General features: G+C 41.0%; 1 protein-coding gene across 1 annotated transcript in view; it reads left to right on the top strand.

Moving 5' to 3' along the window:
• Positions 1-2796: 2796 nt before the first annotated feature.
• Positions 2797-8111, top strand: part of LOC138976538 (hemagglutinin/amebocyte aggregation factor-like) — a 57619-nt gene continuing 52304 nt past the window's right edge. Inside the window, exon 1 of the mRNA XM_070349397.1 lies at positions 2797-2949. The gene's annotated coding sequence lies outside the window, so the exon portion shown is untranslated. The remainder of the gene's footprint in view (positions 2950-8111) is intronic.

The raw sequence follows: 8111 nt of genomic DNA, 5'->3' as shown, positions 1-8111 counted from the left end.
CCTCTTCTGAAGAATGTCGTGGTCAATGGTGTCAAATAGTGCGAACACAGACACTTCCTTGTTGTCAGCACTGGTCAGCAGCTAGTCAGTTACGTAAAGATCGAAGAGCGGTTTCTTTGTAGTGGTTTTTCTTATATATGCGGAGAGAGAAAGAGAGAGAGAGAGAGAGAGAGAGAGAGAGAGAGAAATAGAGAAAGAGAGAGAGAGAAAGAGAAAGAGAGAGAGAGAGAGAGCGAGAGAGAGAGAGAGAGAGAGAGAGAGAGAGAGAGAGAGAGAGAGAGAGAGAGAGAGAGAGAGAGAGAGAGAGAGAGAGAGAGAGAGAGAAGAGAGAGAGAATCAGATTGAGTTACAAAGGGATAAAGGTTTTATGTGATGCTTAGTGGTTTTTCTTTTATATGCGGACTGATGGACGTCTAAAAGATCAGTGCTCTGCAGATGTTCTACCACAAGAACTGGCGTGTGGCTTGCGCATGCTATAAATAGCCATTCAAACGAACTGTATCATTGTAAGCTATTAAATGCTATTGCAAGTGTGTTCAATAAGGTTAGAATTGCTTATTTTGTGAACGATTCCATCGTTCTGTAAACCTCATGTGAGGCGGAATGGGGCTTTAACGTATACAGTCTTCGTTGCCATATAAAGGGACGCTTTCTGGTCAATTTAAAGGCATACTCATATCCGTGAAAGATCTGGCCAGAATCCCACAAGGGATAAGAGCAACCCCTGCCCGGTCACATACAAAACATCAACACCCTGACTGCCTGCTGTGGTGAGTTGGAATTCTTTGATAAACCAATTTCTACAACTCCTTTCAATTGCGAAAAAAAATCATGAAAAAAATCCAACTGTGGACAGACAGCACCCAGGCTTTCCATGTTAGTATGTGTCCAAGTGGAGGCACAGTCCCATCCCCTGCAAAAGTCTTGCCAGATCCTGGATGCTGAGCCGAACCGTTTTAACGATAAGTAGTGCCCCTTTAACCTTATGAAGTGTAAGAGACATTTGCTTTACTGTTCTTGAGACGCACGTGCAATAATTTGCTGGACAACGCTCATTTACGTTCTGCTAGAGTATGCGTACATGCCAGCTTTTGTAAGAATAAAATCATGAACAGAATCGGGATACAAACGCGGAAGATTGGTGAATTTCTCTATTCACATTTCTTTAATAACTATCCGTTTCTCCGGGTCATTAATCTTCAATTGCTTTTATTAACCCACAGGCTCACAATAATTCTTGATTAAAATGCTTGTTTTCTTCGTTTTTTCTTGCTTTTCAATCTTGTTTCTTTTTGTTTTTCTTTCCCTATTTCTTTCTTTCTTTCTTTTTTCCTTCCTTCTTTCTTTCTTTTTGTCTTTCCTTTTCTTCTTTTGTTTCTTTCTTTTCTTTCGTTCTGTGTTTCTTTCCATACACTAACAAATGTAAGGCCGGACAAACGCACACAATAATATGATATACACCAGACTATGTAGAGGTTACATGCCGAGTCTCAGTGATTAATAAAAATAATGGTCGAAGTTAGCGGATCATGAAAAATGCGAGCTTTATCGAGCTTTTTCATGACCGCGAACAGTGAGACCATTATTTTGTATAATCACTGAGACGAGGTGTGTAACCTCTTTATTCCTCCTTTCTTCAGTTATTCAAAGAAAAGAGGAGTTTTTTTTGCGAAAGTTTGATCGAATCCTATTCACTCAACCAGTCAACCTGCGCAGGCGATCGATTAATGCGCGGTTGTATAGTTCCGTGCAAATCATTCCATTCTGTTAACACTTCTTGTCAGTTTTCCTATTTTGGACTAAAATCAAGTACACAGATATGCTGTTATTCTGCTGTGGCGGCAAAGGCAGATATTGTGTGTTCTGTATATGTTTTGGTATCGCTTAGGATAATGTTCTTTCGTCAAATGGGACTAGCAGACGAACTTTTGCACCCGTGTTCCAACGTTAAAAACTGTATGAAGTTCAGTTTTCTGGGGAAAATAGTGTATGAAACCGCTTTATGTTGTTTAAATTGATGAGATGTGTGCATTTGGTTGCGTGTGATCTGTTTATTAAATGAAATATTGTTGAAAACTGACCGTCGGATTGCAGTCTGTTGTCGAAGAAACTGAGTGAAAAGAAATTTAAAAGGGGAACTACTCTTGTCGCTAGACAAAGTATGAGAGTTACTTGCCTTGGGAATTTGCTTGTGATGAACGTTTGTGCACAGCAGACCTAGATTCAGAAAACAACCAAACTCATGGATTTTATATGGAGATTCATGTGTTCAAGCCTGTAGTTGTTAATTTAAATGCGGTGTGTTTGTATTGTTTGCTCCAGAGATGTATACTTCGTACATTAGAGCGTTCGGAACTTTTCAGTCGCAAAAGTAGTACCGACGCAGAACAACTTCTGAACCCATTGCGCTATCGAGGATTCAGGCTGTTGCTGGGTCGTTATTTGTTTGGTTGCTGGGTGTTTATCGAAAAATAACTAGCCCTACAAGTTTACAGAGGTAACGAAGCAGAGGGGGGAATACATTGATTTATGAAGTTGTTTGGCTACAATTATTTGGATTGCAGGCTGTTTCATGACACCTTTTTTATAATAACATGTAACACAAAACTCATACTCCGCAGCAAATTAAACAGTAGCTTTTATGCGTGTGGGTTTTTTTTTAACAATGAGGGCACACACCTGATAGACGTGATATCGCATTACAAATATATACGTAATTTGTAATTTATCATTTAGCTACCTCTGCTGATCCGGGTTGGAGGGCCAAGTATACGTATAAAAGACCTTATGCCGATATGCAACGACGCTGGCGGTGGCATCTGGGAGAAATTGTGTGACAACTGAAGCCTGCAAAACCCTCTACTTGCCAGTGTCTCTGCACTGAACAAAGCTAATCAGCGGGCCTTCGACGTGTGCCTGCTTGCCAACTGCTGCACGGGCAAAGTTATCGTGAGTATTTTTCTCCCGGATGAAAACAATTATAATTCTTCTTTTTTTTAACTTTAAATCTTGTATTGTAGTCTAATTTGAGTCAAAAGTCGACAAAACAAACGTCCTGTACTACGTGACGGCATATGGATATAAGCAAATTATACCTTAAAGGCACACTCAGCTTCCCGTAAACCATCAGTTTCTGGTCACAGACACTGTCAGGCTTTTACACACAGTACAAACAACCTTTCGTTTAAACATCATTCACCGCTTGAGAACAACCTAGGTGCCCTCCGTAAAGAGCGAGCATTTTTCAAAGAATTTAATTTTGCTTGGCCGGATTTACAATGAGACAAATCGGACGTCTCGTTGGCGCTAGACCTAGCTTTTACAATCTCAGCAATAAATTGACAGCTTGTTACACAAACATTCTAAATCATAAAAGATTTTTTTTTTATCAAGACAACTAAGATCAGTACAATTCGAATTTTTGAAAATTTGAAAAAAGGGCGCCCGGAAGCGTGTCACGCAAGGTCGTGTTTCCCGTAGAAGACTAATGTTCTGCACAGCGCTTGCTTGTTTGAAGTCAACCTCCGCCGATAAGTTCGTGTGACTCGCAGCCGTTTGTTGCGTTTTAGATTGAGAGGTACACAATAACGTGCTATTGCAGATGCAGCGAGTCGCATTGAAATCACAAACTGACGACTAAATTGTGAAAAAAAGGAAAGTGGATCACACGGGTTCACGATGGCTCAGGGGTTAGATAAACCACGAAAACGGATGTGTGGTTTACTCGAGCCAAATAGCCATTCAAACGAACTGTGTCATTGAATGCTATTACATGCTATTGCAAGTGTGTTCCATAAGGTTAGAAGTGCTTTTTTCGTGAGAAGATTTGTGACCCTCCACCACAAAATGAGTCGCATGTCACCTCGCGCGGTTCTGCGCTAGGCTTAATATAAGTCCGGGGAGTGTCTGGTAACAGTGTGAGGGTCACCTTAGTCACAGGCTTATAACTCAAACAGTTTTCGCTCTTTTCTAAAACGGTTTTCACCACTGGATAGAGCATAAAAAACTCTTTATGAAAATGTAAAAATATCAAAATAAGGCCAAGGTGACATGCGACTCATTTCGTGGTGGAGGGTCACATTTAAATCGCCAAGTAAACCTTTTGAGACAGATTGGAGCTTTAAATTACAGCTACAGACTTTTGGCATCAGACAACATCTAAAATAATTTACTGAGGGGTAAATATCCCTGGTTAACGTTTGTTGTAATTATGTCTTTCTTATTGAATTATAGTTACTGTCTTTCTGATATGGCTGGAAATGAATCAAGAACATGACGTTTTCTTAGGCTTAAATTATGCCAGTTCCTCAATTGGCATGATCATATTTCCTGTAGCATCCGAGCAATTTCAACAAAACAATGACACAATGCAAAGCAGAGTCCACGCAATCACATAATTATTAAGAACAAGTCGCGAACAAGTCAGCTGTGGCCGGTTTGTGTCAACCTACCTGAGCTTCATGGCACAGCGTGCAAGCCACGCTGTCAAAATGCGTGCCCAAGTGATACGCGCTTGGGGCAGACTGGACATTCTTTGGTTTGTGTTTGTGGCAAGCTACTTTCTGTGCTGTGGCGACGTTGAAATGAACCCAGGACCTACCACAGACGCTACAAATGTTGCTGGCCCGGATAAGCATAACGAAGGGAAAGGTGACACAACAAACGAACCAAACCAGTACAGACAACCTGAACCTGTGAGTAAACAAACTACGCCGGTACTTACTGCCATCAAAACTTGCATAGCTCCTGACATGGCAGTACAAATCTTGAAAGCCTTTCAGCAACAAGGAGAGAAGTTTGAGAGTCTGGAAACCAATATGCATCACATACAGTCAGACTTGAGTTCTATCAAGACAGATATTGGAGTTGTGACAAGCAAATATGATGCAATAGACAAAAGGTGTGACAAGCTGGAGTCGAACTACCAGACACTGACAACGGCAGTTCACACTTTCCATGAGGGTAACCTCACTGGACTGTAAATCTTATCCAATCCAATCCAATCCAATCCAAACAAAGACGATGTGGAATATCTGTTCAATTCCAATCAGGAAAACAAAGAAATTATCGCCGACTTTTCTTCTGCTATGAGTAGCGTGCAAGATGAGATGAGCAAACTTCACACAGAAATAGAGAGACTTGAAGAGTTTTCACGGCGTGATAATTTGCGTCTGTATGGGGTGCCCGAAAGAGAGGAACATGAGAACTACGATGCCTGTGCCAAAGCTGTGGCAGATGTACTCAACAGTGTGGAAGGACAAAAGAAGTGGACTCCAGACGACATAGCGCGTGCACACAGAGTGGGGGAAAGCAGAGATGGCCAGCCCAAACCGATAATCGTCAAGTTCTGTCGTTGGAAAGACAACATGTCTATCCTAACCAACAAACAATACAGAGACAGTCTCTTCAAGAAGGGAGTGAGGGCTGTGAACGACTTGACGAGAAACCAGGCCAAGATTGTCGCTGAAGCCAAAAGAGAGGGAAACGTGGCTTTTTTCAAAAGAGGAAAGCTTGTTGTGCAACCGAGAGAAGGTCAAAGACTCTACACCGATGCTGCTGCAGACGAACCAAGGGAGCCAACCACGCAGAGACAGCCAGCCGAGCGACAAGCCGACCATAACAACAAGGGCAAAGGTCAACGCCAATGGCAGCCAAGAGGGAGACACGGGGATTCCCCTGTCCGGGAGCAGTCCACTGACAGATCACAGCGTCTTGCACGTGACGAGCGTCGTGACGGCCGTGGCACTGGGTCACAGCCACTGGGCGAAAAGTGGCGTTTTGTATCTTACAAAACTACTCAAAATCCCAACAAAACTTCAAGTTTCAATGGGTTTATTACATTATGGTGTTCACGACAACGCCAGATTTTGATTGGATTTTGTTGAAGTTATCGCTGCGAAATTGCCTGGAATTCAGCGCGTTTTGCGACGGTCAAAACATCATGTTAAACCATGTTACAGCATGTCTGTAACATGCAAAAATGTCAAGTGTTGATGGCATTAAAGCTTTGGTTTAACGCCAAGTAACATCATGTTATCGTAGACTTAACTTGCAAAACTGGTTGTTTTGGTGGTGTTACAGCTTGCTTGTAATGTGATTAACATCATGTTATTGCTGGTTTAACATGCAAAACCCCATGTTATGTTGGTGTTAAAGATTGCTCAAATGCCTATTAACTCCATGTTATGTTGGTGTTAAAGCTTGCTCAAATGCCTATTAACACCATGTTAGTTGGTGTAGGCTTGATTATTAATGTAAAAAAACACCATGTTATGACGTTCACATAATTGTTTTCCCCTGGATGGAATTTTGTGGAAAAGAAAGCATGTTGTTTGGGAATTGTGTGCGGGTTTCATGCTTGGATATTGCACTTTGCTGACTTGTCACATGTCAATTTACATTTAACAATATTAGTTTTCAAATGCATCATCCTTCACACATTATGTAAACATCTTTAACATTAACACTTTGGTTGTAAAATTATTGCACTTTATTCAAACAGGACAAAAACAAAAATGCTGATTCACAATGTACAATAGCAAAGGACTATTTTGAGTGGAGACAGTGTTCATCCACACTATAATTGGATAAGCTAAAATAAATTATTTAAATCGGTGAAGGCCACACGAAATGAAAACACACCATCAGTAAATTACTTCCCTTGTGAGTAAGAGCTTTCTTTCTTTCTTTCTTTATTTGGTGTTTAACGTCGTTTTCAACCATTCAAGGTTATATCGCGACGGGGAAAAGGGGGAGATGGGATAGGGGAAAGGGGGGAGATGGGATAGAGCCACTTGTTAATTGTTTCTTGTTCACAAAAGCACTAATCAAAAAACTGCTCCAGGGGCTTGCAACGTAGTACAATATATGACCTTACTGGGAGAATGCAAGTTTCCAGTACAAAGGACTTAACATTTCTTACATACTGCTTGACTAAAATCGTGAGTAAGAGCGTCATACCCATAAAAGCCATGTAAGTTTTAGCCCATGTGAGTGTGTGTTGGGAGGGGAGGGGGAGGGGCAGATGCCCTGTGAAAACATTGGCCATAGATATATATGTGAATTACTTCCCTTGGGTATGAACATTTATGAATGATTAAATGGGTGAAAGAAGGCCACACAAAATGAAAATCAGTAAATAACTAAATCACTTCCCTTGTGAGTAAGAACAGTCATACCAATGTTCCAACTTTTTGCAAAATATTCGCCCACAATGTGACCTTCACAGTTGAAAAGGGGTAACTGAACTTCATGTTTGGATGTCATGGAGTCCAACATGTCATTGTCAGTAAATTTTGAAAGCCCTAGATTCATAAACATCTGAACACTGCTCAACGTCTTTGCATCACGGCACATTAATAAAAGTAAGAGTTAGTAAGACTGGCCTAACTGCTATGGTGAGGCAGTAATCACTCGTTGATGAATTCTTTTCTTTCTTTATTTGGTGTTTAACGTCGTTTTCAACCATTCAAGGTTATATCGCGACGGGGAAAGGGGGGAGATGGGATAGAGCCACTTGTCAATTGTTTCTTGTTCACAAAAGCACAAATCAAAAAACTGCTCCAGGGGCTTGCAACGTAGTACAATATATGACCTTACTGGGAGAATGCAAGTTTCCAGTACAAAGGACTTAACATTTCTTACATACTGCTTGACTAAAATCTTTACAAACATTGACTATATTCTATACAAGAAACACTTAACAAGGGTAAAAGGAGAAACAGAATCCGTTAGTCGCCTCTTACGACATGCTGGGTAGCATCGGGTAAATTCTGTCTCGTTCCAACCAATATGGGACTTCCCCTATCCCGCGGGGGGTCTCGTTGATGAAGAATTATTTGAATTCTGAATTTTGAACAAACAAATACAGTGTCCTTCCAAACCCCCTTTTCAGGCCTCCAAGAATTAAAAAAAAAAAGCTGGTCTTAAAAAGGAGGAAATCTGCTTAATATGTAGGTAAATGCACAACAGGTTGTGAACAGAAAATCCAAAAACGTAAGGTCTTAAAAGCAGGGAAGTTTGAAAAGGGGGGGAGGGGGGGACCTAAAATGTGGCGATCATAACAACCATAATTTATCTAACAAAGTTCATTCTGAAATCTTCTTCAGCGT

Source organism: Littorina saxatilis, linkage group LG9 (assembly GCF_037325665.1).
Source record: "Littorina saxatilis isolate snail1 linkage group LG9, US_GU_Lsax_2.0, whole genome shotgun sequence".
NCBI lineage: Eukaryota > Metazoa > Mollusca > Gastropoda > Littorinimorpha > Littorinidae > Littorina > Littorina saxatilis.
This window is presented reverse-complemented; position numbering and strand designations above follow the sequence as displayed.